An 8,043-nucleotide genomic window follows, 5' to 3' on the forward strand; every position below is an offset into this window, starting at 1 on the left:
CTATTGTGTCAGGTTTAGCAGTGTTTTTTCTTTTTTCTTTTTTTTTTTGTTCTGTCCGGCAACAGAGCAGGCAGAATGAGGATCTGGCTGCTGCATTGTGCCACACAAGTTTGCTTTTCCAAGGGGAGTTTATAAGTATAAGACTCCCCTTGATACTGTACAGTAATTTATTTAGATTGAATACTTGTTGATTAGTTAAATATACATAAATTTGCCGGACCTGACAGGGGGAAGGCAGGAAGAAAGAAACGAGAAAAGGAGAAAAAAAACAACAACAAGAGAGGATAGTGAAGAGAAAAGGAAAAGTGCAAGAATACAATTATCTTCAATTGAAACCGACACAACAGATAACAAGCTAGTACCCTTAACAAAGACACACCGGAACGCATCCTACGGGTTTTGTTAGGAAACACAGCTAGTAATTATTCAGATCATCTATGTGAAGCAAACAAACTGAGGAAACATGTCTTTGATATTTGGCACCAGGACAAACTTAACACCCCCCAAGACAACATGGTTGCTATGTCCACATGCAGAGTACGGTGCAGTTGTGACTGTGATCATGCAACTATGACCTCTGACCTCCGTGAAGGCCAGAAGCGGGCCCGAGAGCCCACAAGACCCAGGCGAGCCGGCAGTGATCCCAGAGCAGAGATCTGAGCCACCAAACCACGAGGACGACCACGGACCGGCCCGGAAGGGGGCAGAGGGAGAACCCGGCCAGGACCTCCAGCGCCCAGCAGGGCCGGGCCCCAGGCGACCAAGATCGGCGGCCGCCGACCTTGGGGGATGCACAGGACCCCGGGCCCCAGGCAGCCAACAGGCAACCCCCCCCCCCAGGCAGAGGGTCAACATCGCCAGGGGAACCAGCCACCCCAGACGGCCACCCGGCATGGGCCGGCGCCCCCGCCACAGCAAAGGATCCAGGGCACCCCACCCCCCCATCCCCTCGACACCCCCTCCCTACACCCCTCCCTACACCCCCCCAACCCCCCATAACATCCATAATCATTTAACCCACTCACCCACCCACAGTGCCCCATGAGGGCAGCCCCGGAAGGCCAGGGGACACCGGGCCACAGAACCGGGCCTGCACCACACCCACCCAGATGCGGACAGCCGCGCACCCCAAAGACCAGCAGGCCCCCAGCCCGCAGCGAGCCATAGACCCCTCGCCCACGGGATACCACCCCCCGCCCCGCCCCGGTGGCGACCAGAAAACAGGGATGTGAAGAACCCCATTACCCTCACCTCCCCTGCACATGAGTGTTGGTGAGATCTGTGTTGTTTGCAATTAAAATTGGGGGGTAGTAGCTAAGCCGTGCCGGGATCGGGGTCATCGGGAGGTCCCGCCTACCAAAGCAACCCCCCACCTTACACGGCATGCTGTGTCCCCCAGATGCAGTGTGTGTTATCAGTATTTTGCTGTCTTTAGTGACTAAGTGCAATTAAAACTTGAGAGGTGAGCCATCAGAGGGTGCAGTGGATGGGGCCACTTAGATGGCCCCCACCACCACACCCAGCACAATGAGCACACCTCCCATAGCCCTACATGTGTGTGAATGTGAGCAGAGGAAGTGAGGGGTCCGGGGATGTGGTCTGTAGGGAAGAAAACTTCCCCCCAGAGGGCGAGCCACTAAGGGCAATAGGCACCCCCGTTTCCCAGGCGCCCCCCAGCGCAGGACGAGCCAGGAGCAGCCGCCACCAAGACCGGGGCCCACAGTAACCGCAGCCAGAAACCCGCCGACCAAAGAGGTACGCAGCCGCCACACATCAAAAGGCGGAAAGGTGAGGGAGGACAGAGGGCAGCAGAAGAGCCCAACCCAGGGCCCACCATCCCCAGGCCCACCGCGGCCGCCCCCAAGGGCACAAGCCCCCCAGTTAGCAGTGTTTTTTTGGTGCATGTTTTTTTTTTTAAAAGTTGTAAAACAGGCTATGATTTTGTTTAACAGCCAAAGTAAAGCATGACACTCAACTGGTCTTTTGTATCGCATGAAGCAGTAAAGAATGAAGAATCCTTCTGGATAATACTGATTTGAACTAATGCTACCAATGTCAAGTCTTTATTTTTTTGTTGTTGTTTGCAGAGAGTGTTTGCAGTTGGTTTCTAAATACCACAGAAGAACAAGTTGGAGCAGCTCTCTGATCACCTAAAACAGACGCCAGCTCCATGTGGTGGTGGTGGGGGGGCTACAGGAAACGCAGAACTTCCCCCTGCTAATTTTTTTTCTGAAAGCCCCACAAAGTTCTTTAAAAACAAATGTTTTTTAAAACACTGGATGGGGGGGCGCTGGAGGGACACGCACCTCCCTCCGCCTGGCTGGGTGGGGCCCCGTTGGTCGCTCCTCTTAACTCACTTCACTAGCTTTGCACAATGTTCCACAATTCCCCTCCAATTTTAATGCACCACACTACCTGGGGAGTGGGTAGTTATGGGGTGGGGCGTCAGTAGATGGGACAGGCCCCAGTGCAGTGTTGTACTGTGGTCCCCCGTACTGTGGGGGCGGGTGGTCATGGGGGGAGGTGGGGCGCCGTGGGGGTCCGCTATGGCCCGTTCTGCTGCGCGGGCCTTGGGGCTCTGGCTGTGTCGGGGGGGTCGCTCCGGGCTCCTGGGCTGGGTCTCCGCTTGGTGGCTCCTGCGGGGGGGTTGGTGGACCTCCTTGGGCTGGAGGGGACAGCTCCCTCCTTTTGGTGGAGGTTTTCATGCATGTCAGACCACCACACGGCACCTACCAAAACTCAATAGTTTGTTCCTCGGTGCTGAGTCAGTGGAGGTTGCTGGGTTAGTGTCTGTGGATCTCACTCTGCTCTATCTATCCTTCTTGTGGCCTCCTGACATCTTCATGATTGATCCAGTTGGGACTTTGTCGTATTAGGTGTTTGTGAAGGGTTTAGATTTGTAAATGGTTTTAAGGTGTGAATTAAAGAGCACAAACAAATAAAATGCACCTTTTCTCTTAGAACACTGTCTATGCCTCACCTTTCTGTCTGTCCTGTGTTTGTTTTATGTTTCACTTGGGTGTGCACAGCCCTCAATGGCATAATGTGGGAAACAGCTTGAAATAAACATGATAGGTTAATTTGCCATGAGGGCCGGTGATGGTCACAGTCACAAAGAAGAGAAAAAATGCATGAAGCTTAAGCAATGACACCATGAGTGGTTGGTGTCATTTTGAGCGGACTTGCAGACAAAAAAAACAAACAAACAAACGTTTTAAATCTATTTTTTTTATTTTCCTTTTCACATTGTGAGGCAAATTTCATAAAACCAGTTCAAAGGTTGTTAAAAGTATTTATATTTATAGTTTTTTTAAACATTTTTTCCACTGTTATAATGTCTAATATTTTGTTCAGTTTATTTTGAATTGTTTTAATTTTTCCAAGTTCAAGGTTTAAATTTATCTTCTATTTGTGTAACATTAAAGAAGTCCATGATTGTAATGGTTGTACTCTGAATGAATAATGTACTGTAATTACAATTAGTCTACTGATGACAAATGTAGATTAGTGTTAAATTATGAAAAAGCATGACATTAGATTAAAACTGTACTGTGAAAGGTCCAGAAAGAGACGCATTGGTGAAATAGTCGGGACATCCTGAGAGCACATCAAGGTAAGAACTGCAGGTAATTTCTCATTTAGGCTTTTTTTTGTGAGAGATTTTTGTCTACAGTACATTTTTTTTTACATTTTTATTGTGAATGTTTTTAATAAATTGACAAATTCTAATTAATTTATTAGAATTTGGGTAAAATATGCATTAATGATTGTCAGTTTATTACAGTATTGATAGGAAACCACTGACTGTTTTTTAGGTCTAATAGACGTCTATTAGACGTGTAGTCTAAAATCGGTATACCACAGGTCTAAAAATGAAAGTTTTTTAAACGTCTAAATTTAGACGGCTAATAAACGTCTAAGTGTATACCTGGGTTTATATTCGGTATAAGCATGAACGTCAAATAAACGTCTAGAATTTAAACGGGTGAATTTAGATGTCTAAAAAACTTTCACTTTTAGACCTCTGATAGACCAATTTTAGACTAGACGTCTAAGGAACATTTAGACGTCTTTTAGACCGAAAACTGCTCGGTGGGTAGAGTCTCTGTGAACGGTGTAACCAGTGAGTGTGAGGCACCAGTTTTGTTTAGTTTGTTTTTTCACTCTTTGTGTTAGTTTTTGTCACTGGTGGTGTGTTGCTGATGTATTTAAGTTTAGTTGCTTGGTTTTGGGTTTAGATAAGTTTGGGAAACTCTGTTAGCCTTCGTTCTGTTTTATTCTGTTCTTTGATTTAGCAACACTCACCAGTTTTGTGTTCATTGTTGTCACTTTTATGTTCCATTCACCACTAAGCAGTAAATCCCTTCACCTGAACCAAAAACACTCTTTGTTGCATCCAGACATCCCTAGAGGTTGGATCGTAACAGCATGTTGTTGGACTGTGGGAGGAACCTGGAGAACACAGCAGGGAGAACATGGAGACTCCACCGGGACATGAACCGGGGATCTTCTAGCTGCGAGGCGACGGTGCTGCCCCCAACATAAACCAGTCTAAACATGTATTAAATGAAGCACTGAACGTGTTCAACAGAAAAGACAGTGAGCAGAAATAATAAAAGCATCCGTTTTAATGAATTCAGCAACAAGAAACAGGAAAACACACAATAGAAAAACACATTAGAGTGAAAAGTTTGAGCTGCATTTTGATTAAAGTTTTAATGAAACAAAGGAAGAGGCAGTCAGCTGACAGACTCCACCCCCACAACCAGCTCCGCTCAGCAATCAGGTAATCCTGATTTATTGTTGATTCTGTAGTTTTCTGACATTGATCCCACTTCATAATAATACTAGCAATAACAACAATAATAACAACAATAATATCAATGTGTCACTGAACACTGATTTTACTATTTCTAGAGTTTTATAAAAAGCTCTGAGTGATTTAGAACAAGCTCAGATTTACAAAGTTATTGTTGCATACATTGAGCAGCAGTAACTGATTCTACTATGTATCACAGTAATCAGATTACCTCTCAGTAATAGAGTACTGTCTCTGATGTCAGATTAGTGGTTACATTGAGGCTCCACAGCAGGAACTCAGTGGAACTAAGCTGAGGTTCTTTGGTTCCTCCTTCAGTCCTCCTCATGGAGGAAACCAGAGTCCACTCATTTCTGGTCACATCTTCTGTGTTCTTCAGCTGCTCTCTGCTGGAGGGGTTGTGTTGCTCTACTCTTTCTCTGGATGAACACCTCAAAGGTTCTGGTGGGACAACCCAGTCCTTCTGGGAATAATTAGTCATTTTTTTGATCCTCCGTGCTTCACTGTCAGGACCATCCATCCACTGTGGTAGTCCTGGTCAGGTTCTGACTAAACATCTGGACTCCATCTGAGCCCAACTCATTGATCTTCATCTGACCAAAGAATGTTCTCCAGCATCCATCAGGCTTCTTCTCATGTTGTTCATCTAGAAGTTTAGTTCTGAGCAGCAACCAGGTTTAGTTCTGGTCCTCCGTCCATAGAGGTTGATGTTCTGAAGGTTCCTCCACACTGTCTGAGCTTCACACTAACTCTGGTTTCCATGGAGAACCCCTGAACCAAGTCTGACGCAGCTGATGTCTGTTTTTACAGCTGGATGGAGAAAGTAGTTCACTGTGTGTGGAGTCATTTTAGGAGCTCTGATTAGTGGAACTATGACTCCTTCTAGACCTCCTGATCAGTGGAACTATGACTCCTTCTAGACTTTCTGATTAGTGGAACTATGACTCTTCTAGACCTCCTGATTAGTGGAACTATGACTCCTAGACCTCCTGATCAGTGGAACTATGACTCCTTCTAGACCTCCTGATTAGTGGAACTATGACTCCTTCTAGACCTCCTGATTAGTGGAACTATGACTCCTTCTAGACCTCCTGATCAGTGGAACTGTGACTCCTTCTAGACCTCCTGATTAGTGGAACTATGACTCCTTCTAGACCTCCTGATTAGTGGAACTATGACTCCTTCTAGACCTCCTGATTAGTGGAACTATGACTCCTTCTAGACCTCCTGATTAGTGGAACTATGACTCCTAAACGCTGCAGATGATTTTCTTGGTAGAGTTTCTACATTAGTGTTGTCATATTCAGTATTTACGGTAAACTGATGTTTTTTCAAAGGATTGAACACTGAGCTTAATTCTGAACTCTAAAGATGTAGGAATGTCTACGACCCGTAGCGTCCTCCACCCGTCTACCGGTCCTTGCAGAGCGCAGGTCGGTGGTGATTGGTCGTGCTGGATGGTCTGGTGCAGCATAAGAGCCAACAGTCCAGCTCGGTTGGTCATCGCCGTCCTCAGTTCCTCTCCTGCTCGAACAGCTCGTCCAGTTTTATACCACTGGCAGACAGACAGACAACAGACAGACGTGTCAGACAGTTGTTCCAGAACCTGCAGGATGACAGTCGGGTCGTTCTTACCACTCGGACCCGCCTCCAGGTCCCACCTCTGCTCTCCGCAGCTTCTCCCAGCCAGTAATGCTTGTTGCACTTCCTCTTAGAGACCCGGCAGAACTCTCCAGTCGGCTCAAACACGTCTTTTGACCAGAGGACAGCCGCACACCTCAATCGCTGGAACCTGAGACAGGAGACAGAGTCCCATCAAGAGACAGACACCTGGAACATCTGGAACACCTGGAACATCAAGAACAGAACCTGCTGGAGAAACCAAGACCAACCTTCGGATCTCTGGAGTGGTTCAGGACACAAGAACCTGAAGCCGCTTACAGTAGGTCTTACTCTGAGGGTTGTAGACATCACAGAACAGACGGGTGGCCCTGAGGACAGACAGACAGACAGACAGACAGACAGTTACAGTGCCTATCATAAGTATTCACCCCCTTTGATGTTTACACTTTTATTGCTTTCATAAATCAATCATGGGTCAATAAAATTTAACTTGTTTAACCAAAAAAATTTATTGGAAAAAACTCTTTAATGTCAAAGTGAAAACAGATTTCTATAAAGTATGTCAATGAAGAAAATTATATAAATGAAAATAATTGTTTGCATAATTATCCCCCCTTTATAATTTAATGTTCTAATTCAATAGAGGTCCATCAAATTGTTGCCAATAGTCTCACAATTAGTGAAATGAAGATCACCTGAGTGGTGTGGGTGTGTTTCAAGTGATTGAGTTGTAAAACATCTGTCTGAAGGGTCCCAGAGAGGCGGTTGATCAGTATTCCTGGCTACCATTACACCATGAAGACGAAGAACACTCTAAGCAACTCAGGGAAAGGGTTATTGAGAAGTACAATTCAGGGGATGGTTACAAAAACATTTCCAAGGCACTGAACATCCCCCGGAGTTCAGTGCAAATCAGTTATCAAGAAATGGAAGGAATATGGCACTTGCTGTGAATCTGCCTAGATCAGGCCGCCCTCGTAAACTGAGTGACCTACAAGTAGGAGACTAGTGAGAGAAGCCACCAAGACCCTACAACTACTCTGAAGGAGTTACAAGCTTCAGCTGCTGAGATGGGAGAGACTGTGCATGTAGCAACTGCTGCCCGGGTTCTTCACCGGTCAAAGCTTTATGGGAGAGTGGCAATGAGAAAGCCACTGTTGAAGAAAAGTCATATTAGATCTGGACTAGAGTTTGCAAAAAAGCACGTGGAAGACTCCATGGTCAAGTGGAAGAAGATTCTTTGGTCTGATGAGACCAAAATTGAGCTTTTTGGCCATCAGACAAGACGTCATGTTTGGAGGAAACCAAACACTGCACATCACAAAAACACACCATCCCCACTGTGAAGCATGGTGGTGGCAGCATCATGCTGTGGGGATGTTTCTCAGCAACTGGACCTGGAAGGCTTGTAAAGATAGAGGGCAGAATGAATGCTGCAAAATACACTGAAATCCTGGAGGACAATCTTTTTCAGTCTGCAAGAGAACTACGTCTTGGGAGAAGATTTATTTTCCAGCAAGACAATGATCCAAAACATACTGCAAAAGCTACACAGGAATGGTTAAAAAAGAACCAGGTAAATGTTCTGGAGTGGCCGAGTC

The 8,043-nt window shown here is 46.1% G+C and overlaps 1 pseudogene; it reads right to left on the reverse strand.

Moving 5' to 3' along the window:
• Positions 1-6,171: 6,171 nt before the first annotated feature.
• LOC127534502 (CXXC-type zinc finger protein 1-like) overlaps positions 6,172-8,043 on the reverse strand; it is a 28,806-nt pseudogene continuing 26,934 nt past the window's right edge.

Source organism: Acanthochromis polyacanthus, chromosome 6 (genome assembly GCF_021347895.1).
Source record: "Acanthochromis polyacanthus isolate Apoly-LR-REF ecotype Palm Island chromosome 6, KAUST_Apoly_ChrSc, whole genome shotgun sequence".
Taxonomy (NCBI): domain Eukaryota; kingdom Metazoa; phylum Chordata; class Actinopteri; family Pomacentridae; genus Acanthochromis; species Acanthochromis polyacanthus.